Source organism: Panthera leo, chromosome E3 (genome assembly GCF_018350215.1).
Source record: "Panthera leo isolate Ple1 chromosome E3, P.leo_Ple1_pat1.1, whole genome shotgun sequence".
NCBI lineage: Eukaryota > Metazoa > Chordata > Mammalia > Carnivora > Felidae > Panthera > Panthera leo.
In genome coordinates this window covers 36,688,009-36,705,293 of record NC_056694.1, presented here as the reverse complement: position 1 = coordinate 36,705,293, position 17,285 = coordinate 36,688,009, and the positions used below count along the sequence as shown (strand labels likewise).

The 17,285-nt window shown below is 43.6% G+C and overlaps 1 long non-coding RNA gene across 1 annotated transcript; it reads right to left on the bottom strand.

Moving 5' to 3' along the window:
• Positions 1 to 5,056: 5,056 nt before the first annotated feature.
• On the bottom strand, positions 5,057 to 6,704 carry LOC122210033. The gene is made up of 2 exons (XR_006197878.1): positions 6,140 to 6,704; positions 5,057 to 5,766 (listed from the first exon to the last, which is right to left on the bottom strand). It is a non-coding gene; the product is annotated as an uncharacterized LOC122210033 (long non-coding RNA).
• Positions 6,705 to 17,285: the final 10,581 nt, after the last annotated feature.

The following is a 17,285-nucleotide window of genomic DNA, read 5'->3' as shown; positions in this document are numbered from 1 at the left end:
AAAGATATTAGTTTGGCCATTACCACCATTTGATAGTATTTAAATCAGCTGAATAATATGGGGAGATGATAAAAAATTCAGAATGATTTATCCTCCTGGAATGAATGTCGTGTTAGATGTAAGTTTGGCTATATCAGTGGAATAACATATAATAAGACCACTTGAAAACTGTGCTGCACCGTGGAAATGCAGTAACTATTCACACTGCTGTAGGATTCGGGTCTCCCACAGCACTCATAATTCTGGGGTCTTGGTTCTTGATTGTTTAATCCACAAAATCCCCTCCCCATCATCTCCTGTGTGAGTTCCTTTGAGGATCCCTGACTCTCAACCTAAGCCAGTGCTTTAGAAAGAATTCTTGCCAACACTGTAATGCTGGAGAACAGAGATAAAGCTACAGAGATAAAGATTATCTTTTTTAGCTGAAAAAATTTTGAGTTATATTAGCCTCAGCCTAAAACAACTAGGGTCTCTAGGGTTTTTTTTTTTTTTTTTTTACTTGCAAGAGAGTTTGGAGAATGTACAATGGTTCAATTTTTCTAGGAGCTTTTTGGCTGAGGCCAGATTGGAACTCTCCATGGCTCTGGGTAAACAGTCAATATTGTATTCCTGTGAAATTCTGGAGATAATGATTTAGCAGCAAGATTGGCTGGAGGCTGTGCTCTACCTGGCCAGGAATCACATGACAAATGGATCTCCTTTCAAGGAAGTTGAATGTATGTGTTACACAATTTAGTTGGGTGGTTGTAGGGGGTAGGGATGACTTCAAGTGCAGGCATTGGTAAAAGGAGCTAGAAAAAGACACAAGTACTCTAATTTATACTTCCCCAAACCATTTGGTTTTAAAGAGCTTCACATTCTCCTGGAAGTCAAAGGTCACACACCTGTGTGTGTGAACTACATTTTCCTGACTTTGTCATACTCCTAAGAAGCAAGCTTTGTTCCTTATGTATGGGTGTATGCTTGTATAGATGTAGCTTCTGGAGAAGCTACATTGAACATGAAATTGAACATTGAACATGAAAATTAAGGTCTGATCTGATTCTAGGATCATGGAGCCTTGACTTGGGCCATTCTTCCAGCCTAGAACAATGCTGTCTGGCTGTGCCCAGAGCCACAAGAAAATCACTTAGTGGGTCTCATGTGTCGTTCTGATGTCCTATTGATCAGATTTTTGTAGGTAGAGCTGTGAGGACTCATTCATTGATTGCTTTGTTTGTTGGGTTTACTACAATGGGCCTCGCTCTAGGTTTGGTGTTGGGGGGTACACTGGTGAGGAAGATGCCATCCTTGACCTTAAAAATTCTCCCTATGGCCAAGGAGATAGACATGTAATCAAGCAGTTGAGGGGGTGGTGAATAGCAGAAAGGGAGAAAGAAAAGGGCTTTGATGGAGGTAGCAAGGCAATACACAATAAGACACTTAACTCAGACCTGGAGGCTCAAATCAGGAAGTCTTCTTGGAAGAGGCAGTGCCTTACTTAAGACTGGAAAGTAGAGCATGACTTAGTGGGATCACATTCAGAAGGAGAGTGTGAAAGGGTGTTCTGTCTAGCCAGAATAACCTTGCAAAGGGACACTACATGTTAAAGGAATTGCAAGCCATTCAGCATGATTGGAGGTGGGGCTGGAGGCAAGGCAAGACCATGAGGCCAAGAGAGGTCTGGGAAGCCGAGAAGGAATGCTTGCTTCCCCAGGGAAAAGGGATTTTTTCTGCATGTAGGAAAGCCCCCTCTGGTGGCTTTGGGGGAGAATTGCATGATGTTCGGATGAGATGAGTCAGCAAAGTATTGTGATAAATGACCCAAACTGGGCTTGGCAGTGGGAAGAGAAAAACCAGGTAACCAGGGGAAGGGAGGACAGCTGTGCTTCCAGGAGAATGTGAAGCTCTTTAAATCCAAATGGTTTGGGTAAGTATAAATTAGAGTACTTGAGTCTATTTCTAGCTCCTTTTACGAAGCCCTACTATGTGCCAACTCCTGGCCAGGCACCTTATGTGCGATTTTCTTGTTTAATCCTCATAACTGTCTTAGAAAGCAGGTACTAGTATCATTAACCCCTATAGACCATTGAATATTGCCTCCCCTAACCCTGATTCTTACTGATCTGGAACCCTGGAACATGACCTTCTTTGGACATAGGGTGTTGGCGGATAAAATGAGTTAAGGATTTTGAGATGAAATCATCCTAGATTTAGGGTAGGCCTTAAAACCAGTGACTAGTGTCCTTATAAGGAGATGACACACAGAGATGGGGTTGTTGTAGCCAGAGCTAGAAAAGGCAGGGAGATCTTCCCCTAGAGCCTGCAGGCCTTGATTTTGAACCTCTGGCTTCCACACCTGTACAAAAGTAACTTTCTATTGTTATAAGACGCTGAGTCTGTGGTAACTTGTTAGGGCATCCTTAGGAAACTAAAATAATAATGTCCATTTTAGACTTGACAGGGGAGAACCCAACTAGTTTTTAGAGAGCTCTGCTCTAAGCATTGGGTCTTTAAGATGGCACAGGGATGGGTGTGCTTCATGGGACCTGCAGTCTGTGATCTTAACTGCTCTAGTCTTCATGACTCCCCAGCTAACAGCTAACATTTATTTCATGCTAACTCTTGGTTAGGCACCATCTTAAGCATTTTCCTTTATGATTTCATTTATCTTGAGGATTATCTTGTAAGAGATACTTTCCTTAGAAAATACAGATGGGGATGGTCTCTATTTTGAAGGACAGTAAACCATTTTAAGAGACTTTTTTCTTCGTCCCTGGCATCTCATTTACTGAACGGAGATTTTCCACCTTGAATGAGCTAAGCAGTATGAGAGGAAGTGTCAAGCATGTCAACCAGCGACTCATGAAATATTTCATCTTGTAATACATTAATAGAGAAAACCAAGGTGATTTTCAGCCATTCCAGTAAATCGGTTTTAGCACTAATGAATTGTTCTGTTTGAGTAAAGCATTATTGGCAAAGTGCTGACGTTAATAGTAACAGTGAGGCATTTGAAACTCCATCAAAAATTATAATCTCAAAATAAAAGGCTGGAAACATTTCTGTGTTCTATTAATTAACATCGGTTGTCTGATCAATGTTTTTAATTGGTAGCAGATTAAAGTATGGATTTCTGGCATGACAAATCTCTAGATTGGCTATCTTGCTACCTGTTGATCCTGATGACCTCATTCCAACATTTATATTCAAATCTGATAGCTCAGAGGTTCAGTAGTCAGCGGATCATAAATTTCACCCAGTTCCTCTGGCTGAATTTCAAGTATGTAGACCATGTGCTAACAGTGAGAATGATCAGAAAGACAGTTGTAGACAAACGGAGCATGAAGAAAATCATTCTTATTGGAGGATGTGGCAGAAACAATTTTCCTCTGTGCTAGGCAGACATCAGCTCTGCAGAACTGGCCAGAAATAAAGATCGTTCCACTGATGGGCTGTAACAGGGGGGAAAGGAGGGTACCTGGTCCCCACCCCCAAACCCAGATGTTTCAGGGTTTCATGGCCAGATGCCTATGGAGCTAGCAGCCTGGCTGCATAAAATGGCCAGAGGGAGTTTTTGCAAAGCAAGAAGGACTAAGGAGCAGAAGGAATCAGGAAGTATGAAGACCCCACTGTTCATAGAGCTCCCCTGTGTGCCAGGTGCTTTGCTAACCTCCTCTCCTGTCACAAGTGCCCCATGATGGAGGCATTAGGTCCAACCATATGGAATTGCCATTCTTGTAGGTCAAAGAGAGATGAATATTGACACTTCTGTTTGGTTCAACCTGTGCTATGAGTAGCCCTCCTTTTTCTGGCTGAGAAAAGTGAAGTTGATGATGCCTAAGGTCACAGGCTAGGAAGGTTAGAACAACATGGGGCTAGCTCTGGGGGAAGCAACACTCTGTCCTCCACCATCCTCCTCCACCATCCTCCTCCTCCACCATCCTCCTCCTCCACCATCCTCCTCCACCACCATCCTCCTCCACCACCATCCTCCTCCACCACCATCCTCCTCCACCACCATCCTCCTCCACCACCATCCTCCTCCACCACCATCCTCCTCCACCACCATCCTCCTCCACCACCATCCTCCTCCACCACCATCCTCCTCCACCATCCTCCTCCTCTTCTGGTGGGCTTTATCAGGGGAGTGGATGATCACTTCATAGACCCCTCTGAGTTACTCTGGAAGCTATGTTGGGTGGGGTGATGGGGTGGAGGGGATGTGGGAGGAAACCAGGATAGATTACAGGAGAGTCTTTAGGAAGCTGTTATAATAGTGCCAGTTATAATGACGTGGAAGTTCAGAGTAGATTGACAGCAGGGGAGGTGTCATGGAAGGGGACTCATTTGAGAGCTATTTAGGAGTGAGAACCAACAGGATGTGGTATTTGATGGAAGGAAGAGCCCCCTGCCTCTGGCTTCTCCTCCCCTGGTTCTGTGAGCCCATGTTACACATGCTCATTATATCCCACACCTTCCCTTGGCTGCGTGTATCTCCACTGACTGTAAGTTCCTGAGGGTGAGAATCCTGTGTCTTATTTATGGCCGACCCTAGGACCATCATTGTATCTAATACTTGGTAGGCAGTACGTTTTTGTTGGATCAGTGCAAGAACTGAGAAGAAGAAGTTAATTCAGCTGTCTTGAATACTTACCACAGCATTTCCTTAAATTCTGGATTTCCTGGCAGGGAGACATGTTCTGCCCTGCCCCCACCCTTCAGTTTCTGCAGGATCATCTTAGTCACCCTGGTGGGACTGTCTGTAACTCAGCACCCTGTTATTCAGTATTCAGATTTACAGGATGACTGGTGTTTATCCATTTAACTCTGCTAATTTGGATCATTTCCATTAAAATTTTTGCAACTATTTAATGAGGAACAGTCTGACCAGTAGTAGATGCTAAATTGCTTTTAAACAAGGGAAGTTCTGTCATCTGCAAAATAAAACCTCTATCCTCCAGGTCAGTTTTGACTTTTCTTTTTCTTCTTCCTCCTCCTCCTCCTCCTCCTCTTCTTCTTTTTTTAAGGAAAAAACAGTTATGCCTTGAGTGGGAATGTGGGGAGTAAAAAGAACTTTTAGCTTGAAGAATCTTTATTGCCCTAACAAGTAAAAGACCCTTTAACAATCACATTGATTTTTGCTGATGGATATAAAGGGTTTTGAAAGTGAATTCTTACTCTGGGCAAGACCCACTTGGAGATGCCAGGATTGTACTTCGCCTTTATAAGACATTAATGGGGAATGAAGACACAGATTTTGCCATGGAATCAACTATTCCAACTGATGAATTGCATCAAGGGGACAATGGAAGTTGAGTAACTGACAACTAAGTGGAGATATTTGTCAGGTAAAGGGACAATGATCTGGTTGCTGGTTTCTGTTGGCAAAACATCAGAGAGGGTGCAGTCGCCTTGAAACACTCAGAAAATACGAAAAGGGATATGGATGGAAGGTGGTAAGAAAAACAGGAAATGCTTCAGCTCAGAAGTGCTCACTAGAAACCTTACTTGCCTTTTTTGTCCTCGACCTTCTTTAATGTGGAAGGTTTCACCTCTTTAGCCTATCAGGTGATGCTGGTTGTCCCCCCAAATGGTCTGCTGGGTGAGCTGGCACTTTAGAAATGTCATTTGGGTCTCTTCTCTCCATCCCCTTGGCCAAGATGCCTTTCCAGCCCACTGCTGGGCTTGGCGTGGTGGAGAAGGCATTCGTCAGACAGCCATGTGGTCTTTGGCGACACACAGACCTGGACTCAGTCTGGCTCCACTAGGCAGTAGTTTCATCATCTGCAACATGGATTAATAATAAGTCCTGCATAGACCTCTTGTGGAGGGTTAATAGGATAACTGGTATGAGTGAAACTTTGGCCAATTTCCAGGCACTTAAAAGCACTCAGTAAAGGCTAAACCCTAACAAAAGAAACATCAGCAACACAGATGATGCAGAATGAGGCTCTTGACTGGTCTCTGCTTTCAGGACCTTCTCTTTTCATACTGACAATCCCTCCTCCTCCTCTGAACAGTCGTTCCCCGCCACCCCCCATCCCCACCCCCCGCCCATGCTAAGAGCAGTGCATGAACTCAGAGCTTAGAGTTGGGCTTGGGTTCAAATGCTGGCTTGGCCACTTACAAGTTGTGTGACCTTAGGCCTGTTACTTACCTTCTCTTTGCCCTTTTTTCCCCTGGGTTTTGTGGTCTTTGATCAGCTGCTCTCAGTACATCGGTGTTATCCTCTCCCTTTTCTTTGTGTGGGTAACCGTGTGGCTTGCTCACTGCTCAGTCTCTTCTATGTCTGGCATGGGGTGGGGGTGCATGGCCAAAGTAGCTGCCACACCCTTCGCGTGACTTTTCAGTTCATGTGCATGCCACTCTTCCCACTCATTCTGTGTAGAGTGCTTCTGATTGGTGACCAATCAGCCAGTGGACCCTCTGAGTCCGTTATTTCCCTGGATCCAATGAGTTGAGGCTGGTGGTGATGCCATGGTGTCCAGGGGAAGTGAGTGTGTGCTGGAGGTCAGTTCCTGGACAATAGGCTAGCTGTGCTCTTGACATCAGGTTCCTAAGTTGAGAGTGCTTGAGTTGCAGGGGAACAACATATTTTCCTGAGAGCTGTGAAGGAAGGCTCCATTTCTTCAATTCTGAGGGATGATCGAGTTAGACACATCATTTTTCTATCTTTTGTGGATTCCTGTTGAGGGTCTCAAAGTTGTTCTACTCTAAGCCATTCCAGAACCCCACTCTCTCTTAACTGGGTCACAGAGAAGAAAAATGCCCTGTGCATTCTAGAGGCAACCAGAATTAGCTATATTTGGGACATTTTACCCCAAATTGTGCTGTTCATTGAAATATAATGAACAGCTGGTAAACAAACATCACTCCTATGTGGGCTGTTAAGCATAGAATTTCTCTGAAAATTATTACACAAAGAAATTCTCTCACTTCTTAAGCCCTGCCATGGCACATGTGTGTTTTTTGTGTGTCTCTGGCTTAGGAGACTGGAGTAAAGATCATGTGGAAATGTAGCATGTAGGTGTCTGAGGGCAGCAGCCTTTCATGGCTATTGAAAATCTAGAGTCCTAGCAGTGCCTGGGTGGCTTAGTCGGTTAAGCGTCTGACTTCGGCTCAGGTCATGATCTCAGGGTTCGTGGGTTCATGCCCCATGTTGGGCTCTTTGCTGACAGCTCAGAGCCTGGAGCCTGCTTCAAGTTCTGTGTCACCCCCTCTCTCTGCTCCTGCCCTGCTCTCTCGTTCTCGCTCACTCTCTCTCTCTCTCTCTCTCTCTAATAAACATTTAAAAAAAATGTAGAGTCCTAGATCCTCCTTCTGGCATGACCCACAAGGTACCAGGGCTCAATGTAAGGTGCATCCACCCCTAAGTGACTGATGTGCTAATAATAAAATGTATGAGCTCACATTTTCTAAGTTTAGTAAATATTTTTTGAGTACCAACTATGTGACTGGCATTGTTCTAAGCATGTGGGATAAATCAAGGGAGTAGAGCAGATAGAAATCCCTGCCCTCTAGGACCTTTATTGCTAAAGTCAGCAGGGTCTGCCCCCTGCCTTCGTCTCTCTGCTACAGACACTTTGGGTACTGTAACCAGACTTTCTTTCCACCACAGGGCCTTTGCACATGTCACTACCTCATGGACTTCTTCTCATCTTTGTTTCCTCAGGGAAGTTTCATCCCCCACTGCTGCCCCTTGTCCTTGCATTGAAATGCAGCTTGCTTTGTCACTTTGATCTCTCAGAATCCTGTTTTTCTTTAGAGTAGTACAAATCTCAGTTTGTTTGTACACTTACTTGTGTGGCTATTTGAGAACCTTTTTCTCACTCTAGACCCCGACCTCCATGAGGCTCAGAGAGGTTTAAGTAACTTATCCAGGATGCAAAGGGATGTGGTCAGGATTCGGGCCCAAGTCTGCCCCATACTCTTTACATAGTCGAATAGTGAACTGGAAATGTGGAAGTTCACCTACCACCCCCAAGCTTTGTGCATCTACCCTCCCAGTTTACCTACAGCTATGCAGAGCTCTTTATTTGCAACTAGCTTTGTAAAGATAATGATAATAGCGGCTGACACTTGCTGAGTTCTCACTGTATGCTGGGTGCTGGGATAAATAAGTGCCTTCCACACACTAGGTCCTCCCTTCTGAGGCGACAGGAGCTATAATTCTGTTGTGCAAGGTCTCACAGGCAGGGTTTAAACTTGCTCATCTTGGGTTCCCAGCCTGTGGACGTTACAACTTCTGGTGTGTCTTTTTCTTAACACTCTGGCCCATGAAGAAATGTGTAAGTGAGGTCATGAGGGACAAGCCCCAAACCCTGGATCCTGGTTGCACCAATAGCACCAGCAGAGATCTGCCAAGGGTTTTGGTGACATGGGCGTATTGCTCATGGATATCTTCTTAGAACATAGAGACCCAAGAGAATCTGAGTTGGCTTGGAGCCCTCCTTCTGATGGTTCCTTCATGCTCATACCTTGCTCTGGTAAAACCAGGTGACTGTTAGGGGTGCACTGTGGCTGAAAAAGACATTGATGGTGCACTGAGAATCTGAGCCTCATGTCTTTGTTCTTGGGGGTGTACTGTTTAGCTTGGACCTACACAAAGGGTCCTACAGAGCAATCTCAGTGCAAAGGGGAAGAGAAGGGATTGTTGCTGAGGTCAGAGTCAGGAGCAAACTTAGCCACTATAATTACTCTATGGTGACATTTGGGGCTTAGGGCAGAGGGTGTCCTGGGACCCCTCTAGCTTATAGGCAGCCTCTTTCAGGGACCCAGTGACCCAGAGCTGGATGTACACACCAGATATGCATGGTGGCCTGTTTTGCTTGAGTGTATACAAGTTTCCAGGCAGATTTGTGCCTCAAGGTAGCCCCTATGACCTGGGCAAGATCCTTGACTTCTCTGAGTCTCGATGTGCCCTTCTGGAAAATGGGGCTGATGATAGTCTGTAAGCGTTAGCATTGCTGTGATGATGAAGTGAAGTCACACGTAAACTGCTTGGTTGGTACCTGATACGTAGTGAGCACTCAGTGAGTGACAGATATGTACTGAAAATACCAGTATGGTGCCCTGAATAAAGGCTTCCATGGATTCCTTTTGAGCAATATGGATTCTGCCTGGAGTGGGCTCCTTGAGAGAATCAGAGTGCCTCTTCCTTTGGTCTGGTTGGTCCTGGTTGTTAATTTCCAAGACCCATTTAATTTTTCTCCTCACTCGCAAGAACAAAGATACCCTGCTGAAAGATCAGGAAATGAGACATAGAAAGGGGACCTCTCAGAGAGTGATGATTTGTAATGACCCATCAACAGGGATAAACTCCGCTGCGGCAAAAAATAATGAAACATCGATTCTCAGAACCTATTAAAAGTCAGATTTATATGAGAGTTTAGAAAAGCAATTAGTCTGGATTGAAACTAATTAGTGATTCCCTGTCCCCACCCCCATCCTGGGGTGGTTGAGATCTGGGCAGGCTATTGAGAGCCTACTATGTGCAGGACTTGATAGGACTCAAGGATGGGAAAGAACTCAAGAGAGATTATATCCAAATAGAAAGGACTATTATTTAAGTAAGAAATCAATTGTATGATAGAGGCACGAGCACAGTGTCCTGAGGTTTCAAAGATCTGCATCTTCTCTGATTGTGCCTCAACTCCACATAGGCTCCCTTTTAGCTCCTCTATTTAACTTTTTTCTATATTACACTACCTGGGTTTTATCTCTGGCCCTTAAAAATTTCACTTTGCATGGTTTCTGGATGGGCTCACTGCTACCCATAGCTTCTGATTATCCCCATATGTGCTGACACCATCTTGCCTATCTCCATGCTGCAACTGTCTGGTTGACATTTCTGCTGGGAAGTCCAAGATCAAACTCCCGATCTCTACCACCCCCAACCTATCATGGCCTGCGGGTCCCTCTCCAGGTTAACTTGACTGCCATGGGCTTAGTCTCCCAAGTGTCAATATCACGGTCACTCTATATTCCTCTATTTTTCTGCCTCCCACATCTAAATTGCTAATAGGCATTTCTCCTCTTCAGCAGTCCCCACAAGGAGAGGACTCCACTTGGGGCAGGTGTGGGCCTAACCTGGCTGAGAAGCTGCATATTTCACAGGGGCCAGTATCACTCATCACAATGCCATGGGCAGGGCTTTCCTCTTACTACAGAGTAATGATGTCCAAAGTATGGCGTCCCTTTGGGTACTTGTAGTCCATTCATATTTTTTCCTAGGCTGGATGCAAAGTACCAGTGAAAGGTCATTTGTACCATAGGCAATGTTGCCCTACTAATAGAATTTATATCCCACCTAATGAGTTAACCAGGAAGACATTGCTAGGAATTTAACTGAATGTTAACTTCTCATGCAGATGGAGGAAGATTATGTTTTATCTTTACTCATTGGGGGGTTCCTTAGATAGGGTGGGGGTCCGGGAAGAAGATAATGTTTAAACTTAGTTCCCATGTATGAAAGTGGGGGAAGAACATTCTAGCCAAAGAGAAGGAAAAGAGTTTGATGTGTTCCATCAGGGATGAATGAAGTAGAGGGAGAGGCTAGAGAAGTGGGCTGAAGCCAAATCATATCATCCTGCGTGAGGAGTTTGGCTTTTGTTTGAAGTTTGGATTTTATTTCTTGTCTTTGCTGACTCAAGGTGAAGTGCAGTATTATCACTGAGTGGATGTGCTCTTGTAGCATTTCAGATATGGAGGTGCCTAGCCAAAGTCATTCATGTTTTTGGAGGAGTCCTAATGTTGCAGTGCTCTAGAACAATCCACCCTAAACTTAGAAACAAAAAACAACAATTTTTTTACTACATTCAAGTGAATCTATGGATCAGAAATTCGGATTGGTGTGCTTGTTAATTTTGTGTGTCTACCTGGCTGGGGCATGGTGCCTGGATATGCAGTCAAACATAATAGTGGGTATTCTTGTGAGGGTGTTTTTGGAGATGCACTTTTAAATCCGTGGAGATTGAGTGAAGCAGATTGCTCTCCATAATGTGGAGTTGAAGACATCAATCAACTGAAGACATGAATAGAACTAATGACCTGCCCTGAACATGAGGGAATTCTTTAGCAGAAACCCTTTGGACTTAAACTGCCCACAAGCAATAGCATGTGTATGTATATATGAAGACGTTTATTTTAAGGAATTGGCTCACCCAGCTATGGAGGCTGGCAAGTCTAAAGTCTGCATGGTGGGCCAGTAGACGGGAAATCTGGGAGAGATGGCTTCCATATTGCAATAGAAAGGGTGTTAAAGGATTTGGGGCAGTGTTTCTAAAACCAACACAGTGTGCACTCTAGCTGCAAATTATTTGCATTTTTCCCACCTGAAAAATGTGCTTGACTCTTCCCAGACCTTCACCTGCCAAAAGTATCTCCCATTACACCATCACGCTTGGCTTGAGGCCAAGGATCTCGTAAACCTTATTTAAGGTCTATGTATGGATGAGGATCCTCAAGTTTGGTCCCTTGGGTACAGGTTCTCTAGAACCTGTGAAGATCTGTGAACTAAAGATGTAAGTTATCTGCACCCCACCCCCCAGCAGTTAACATGCAGTGATTAGACAGACATAAGATAACTGTAATAGAAATTCCCGTTCAAAAAAGGGAAAACCATAGCAGTCAGTGGCCTATGGTAATTTTGAAATCCAGTTTGGCATAAGATGCCCATCTCTTGATTAGGGTCCAAATCATTAGGGAATGAGTTTTGCAGCTTTTGGTTCTAACTCTGAGATCTTGGTCCTGACCTTGGAGTCACCACTGTCCACTGTACTCCCTGTAAGAAAGTCTATATCCTGTCAACTTGCTTTCTTTCCATAGAAGTTTGGGGATCCCTAGACTCTTATTTTAATGTTTATTTTCAGAGAGCATGCAGGCGAGGGGCAGAGGGAGGGAGAAAGGGAGAGAGGGAAAATATCTTAATCAGCCTCCTTGCTATCAGTGTGAGCCTGATTCGTGGCTGCATCCCATGGCCCTGAGATCATGATCTGAGCATAAATCAAGAGTCTCAAGCTTAACAACTGAGCTACCCAGGAGCCCACAAAGGACTCTTTTTATTAGTACTGTCTTGGTTCCTTTTAGTCCTTTTAGTCCAAGCTGGTATAATTACTTTAAGAACTTTGTGGATTTCTTATGTGTCAGTTCATTATTGATTTCTTTGGACCACAGCCATACCTATAAATCTCTTGGAGATAAGTCCTTCTATGCTTGGGCTCCATGTGGCTTCTGTGGGATAGTATTTCTAATATCCTTGGGAAACCTATTGTTCTTGGGTGCCTCCTTAAGATCCTCACAAGGAATTTCGTTTGACTGAAGTGGTCTAGGAGGCACCACCTTAAATCTTCAGTTTTAACAAATGGATTTTCAGTCACACTACTGACTTCATCTTTACTCCGAGGCAGGCATAGTGTTCTGATAACAACCTAGAATTCATGTGTGCCCTTTCTTTGAATAGCCTTTGATGGCTGGAAAGAGTGCCCTGGGCCCTTTATATTTATTCTTTAATTGAGCTCTGTTCTTGCCCAATTTATTCTAGGTGGCTAGAAGAAGCCAGGTGGCACCTTCAACACTGTCTGGAAATCTTAGATGCAACATTGAGCTTATCCAGTATATTTCCTACTTTCTGCATTACTGCAGGAAACAGTGTAGTCAAAGTTTCTTCCACTACATAACCAGGAATTTTTTTCTTTAGCTTCCAATATTAGGTTTCTTCTTGCCCTCACCAACTGTTGCCTTGAGGCCTGTCACACTGTCCCCAAATGAATGCTGTGTGTTTCAGTTCTGATTGAGTAACATCCCACTTTTAGGAACAAGCTTTTGTTTTCGTTAGTGTGATAAATCACCCCAAACTTAACACAATACAATGATGATTTAACCATGTTTGTATATTCTGTGGGTTGGGAATGTGGATGGGACGTAGCTTGTCTTGCCCTCTAATGTGTGGGGCCTTAGTTAGGGAGACTCAGATGGCTGGGATGACTTATACACCTTGAGACCAGCACCACTAACTGGAGACTTCTTCACTAACCTAATTGGTGCCTAGGTTGGATGACCCAAAAGTCGGGCTTGGCTAGAATTTGAGAACAGAGGGCCTCCATGGAACTTGGCTGTGTGGCTTGGGCTTCTCACTACATGAAGACTGGGTTTTTAAAGGAACCATGTCAAGAGGGAGTGCGGAGAGTGAATTATCCAATACCCTCAGAGGTTGTAGGACCTCCTATGATAAGGCTTCAAAAATCACATAAAATTATTTGTGCCATACTGTGTTGGTTGAAGCAAGTCGTGAGCCCATCCAGATTCAAGGGAAGGGATACCTCTTGATGGGAGGAGTGTTAGGTATTTTCGGATCAGGTTTTTATAACCTCCACAAGAAACAGGCCTTGGGGAAAAAAATTGAGGACTCTATCATCCTTATCCAAGATGACTAGATAAGTTTTCAACATTTCTCTTCTCTCCCTTGGATTTCTGTAATGTTTCACTCAACTGGATCCTCTTCTCCCACAGATGAAGGTCCATTATATTTATTCTCCATACATAAGATTTTCAGCAACCTAGAGAGGCAGTCCTTTGGTATTCACTTAAATTCTCTTGGTTCATTCTCTTAATGGGATGATAGAAAGATGGTGGTATGGCCAGGATAATGGTCAAGAAGAGAGATACTGGGTGAAGGTTGCTTGGCGAGAGAGCCCTGGTCTTGAGAAATAAGTTCTTGAAATAAAAACTGTTGATCTTGGAAGATAATTAGCCTTGGACTATGTCCCTGAAGTTAAGGAGGACAGTTCATAGCATTGGTTCAAAACTTCGTGTTTTTATTAGGTATTGTTTTAAATAAACTGAAACTAATGGGTTTTTGTTTGCTTTTTAATGTTATGAATACCATAGCAATACATGCACATGATGAAAAAAATAGAAAATGTGGAAAAATATAAAAGAATAAATAAAATTTAAAAAAGTTAATATTGTGACATATTTTATTCTTTAAAAATGTGTTGAGATTATTTTATGAACACTGAAGTTTAAGAAAAAAAGATATACATTGCATTAAGCCCATTTTTTTCTCCATGTCATTAAATACAACATTGGAGCCTGATTTCTGATGGTTGTATAATGCTCAGTTGCATGTCTGTGCTATACTTGACTTAACCTAAATGCCCAACAATAGTGGATTATCTCAACATTGTGTTGGATCGTTTGGCTCATGTCAGAAGAAACCAAGTTAAACCCACTTTGTCATCACACTTTGAACCTTTGATGGGTTATGTTTATTTTTGGGAACAGAGTTGAAATGTTGTATTGTGAAGTATAAATAGATTTATTACGTTGAATCCCTGAGGGTGGCACCAAGACATCATCAGTAATGAGTTAGAATAACAATGACGTTGGTGACTCACATCAGGTATTTACTGCACCCCCCCAATTGTTAAAAACCTACATGTTATCTTTGTTCCGTTTGTTACTTGCCACACACAGTCACCAACTCCTGTCCAGTGTCCCATGTATTTCCTGAAGCTGCCCATTTTCTGTCCTGTTCCCATTGACATCTCCCTTCTCTTGATCTCTTGAGTAGATGCTAGCTGTGGAACTGCCTTCCAGCCATGGTATTCATTCTAAAACGCAGCCTTCGTCATGTCATTTAAGCGGCTAAATCTCATTATCCTTGGAAAAACGTCCAAACCCCTTCTTGGGGCACATGAAGCCCAGCCTCGCCCTAAGATCCTTCTGTTCTCCAGCAATTAAGAACTACTCTGGTCTCTGGCTCAACCCCATCTCTTGGGGCTTAGTCAGGGTGGGATGTTCTAACAACATCATAGACCGGGCAGCTTAAACAACAGACCTTTACTTCTCACATTGCTGAAGGCTGGAAGCCCAAGAAGAAGGCATAGCTGACCCTGTGCCTGGTAAGAGTTCTCTTGAAGATGTTCACCCTCTTGTGCCCTCACATGGTGAAGAAATAGATCATTTCTGTCCTCTCTTGTCTTAAGAGCACTAATGCCACTGACAAGGCTCTACTTTGATCTAATTACCTCCTGAAGGTCCCACCTCCTCAAACCATCACTTTGGGGATTAGGGCTTTCATACACGAATTTTGGAGGTGATGTCCCTAGCAGCCTTGTATCAGTTCTTCTCTCAGCCTGGAAGGCCCTTCCTCTCCTTTAAGTTACCTCAGTTCACATATTGCTTCCTCCAAGAAGTCTTCCTGATCACCCCCCTGCCCCCTACACACACATACCCTGCAATTCTGGGTTAGGTACCCTGCTAGTGTTTAGTGTGGGTACTGTAGGGTTTTCTTTCTAGTACTTATGTTACTTGTTGCAGAATTTTATCTTCTCCTTGGATGGTGAGCTCTGGGAGAATAGGGCGGCTTCTCTCTTGTCATTACATCTTAGCCCAGTGCATAGCACATAATATGCCCTCATTAATTATATGAGTAAATGACATCCATGGCTGCTGCTTCTTGGTCAAGCCCACTTAAAGATGACAACTCTGACCCACTTACAAGAACCAGCTCTAAAATCCTCCTGCATTTGCTTTCTGGGGGGTAGAAGATTGTCCTCTAGACAGAAAAACACCTTAAAGACAGAATAGGCAAGCACTTGTGTAAATCATTAATAAATCTGTTTACTATTTTTATTTGCATTAGATATCAAATTAAATATTGCATTAAGTGAGTTAAATATTAATATTGCATTAAATATATATTACATTTTAAAAATTAAGTACTAGATGGTCTTACTTGAAGTTGGATTATGAAGGCTTTAGCACAATTAGCCCAGCATGTGCTAACTGTGTTGTTGTTTTCCATGTCACTGATGATTTATGAGAGCCCACAGGAATAAGGCAAAAGGTGAGGGGCCATGGGGGCCTGCAGATGGGAGGTATGGCCAGGAGGGCAGGGCAGCACACAGCACAGTCAGAAGAGATGTCTGATGGTAGGAGGAGAGGGGCAAGAGGAGGAGTGGGAACGTGTAATTTATTCACAAACTTGTTATTTGCCATTTTTCTGGGAAATGTACATAGAATATCTATGATCTCATTTAGTTGTTAGAGACCAATTAAACAGGTATGATTGTCGTTATAGCTTAAACAGTTCAGAACTGAGTTTCAAACAAGTTAGGTGACATACACAAGGCCTCATGGCCTTGGTGGGGCTATCACGGGCAATATGACTCACATTGTTAACTGTGTTTCTCTACTGCTTCTTGAAGGAGGTGTTTTCAAGCTGGTGTGGATCAAAATAGACCCATGGGATTTAAGGAATTTTAAATTTGACTGTTCTTATTCCTAACAACAAAGGAACATGATAGAATTTAGATCTGTCCACCTACCCATCCATGTTACTGGCTTTTAGTGAGATCCTGATGGGTACCTGGTGTGGCCAGGTCTGGGAATATAGTGTACAAGGCAGATACTATCACTGTGCTAATAGATCTCATGGTCTGGTGATAGAAGCCAGGACCACCTGGCTTTTACTATCCCACGCTCTTTCCCTTCCATTAGGATGTTTCCATATTCCAAAGTACTCTTGGCTCAGGTAATGTATCCCATATGGTTTATGTCTGAAGAGCCAGGAAGGGCCTGGTGCTGACTGTGTCCTGATCTCTTGATGGATTGCTTAGATCGTCCTGGTCAACATCTTTTTGTGATGACTGGATTCCCACATGCAGGCAGTAATGTCCTATGATCTGTTGTGCCACTGTGCTCAAAGGCCACATGTGGGCATGCATTGGAGTTTAGGCCAGATACAACCCTGGGTCTCCAGGTATGACCCTTGTCTTGTGTGTTAAGGCCCTTATCTGCACCTGTGACTACCTGCTGCCTGTTCATCGGGCATGGCAGATACAGCTTACCCAACACTTCATCATATCTCTGTGCAGTAGATTCGACCTCGGAGAAATAAGTCTTTTCACTTTGCCAGACCAACTGGTAACGTCTCTCCAATCCCCAATTTTATACTTCAGTTCCAACCTCTCATCTTAATCTCAAATGTTCTGCTACTTTTTTCTGTTCTTATCCACTCTAAATGGATATCTCATGGACATCTCACATGTCACATGTCTATCAAACATTTTCTTGATCTCTCCCAGTTCTTCTTCCTCCCCAGTCCTGATCTTCACCATATCTTTCCCAGATCACTAATATGCATCACTGCCCACCAGAAATGGAAGTCAGGAAACCTGGGATAATGACACTTTCCTGGCCCCACTACCCCCAACACAAATACCCCTGTGACACACCAGATGTTCCCTTGATTGTATCTCCACAATATTTCTTGAGTCTGTCACCTTTTCTCTGTGACC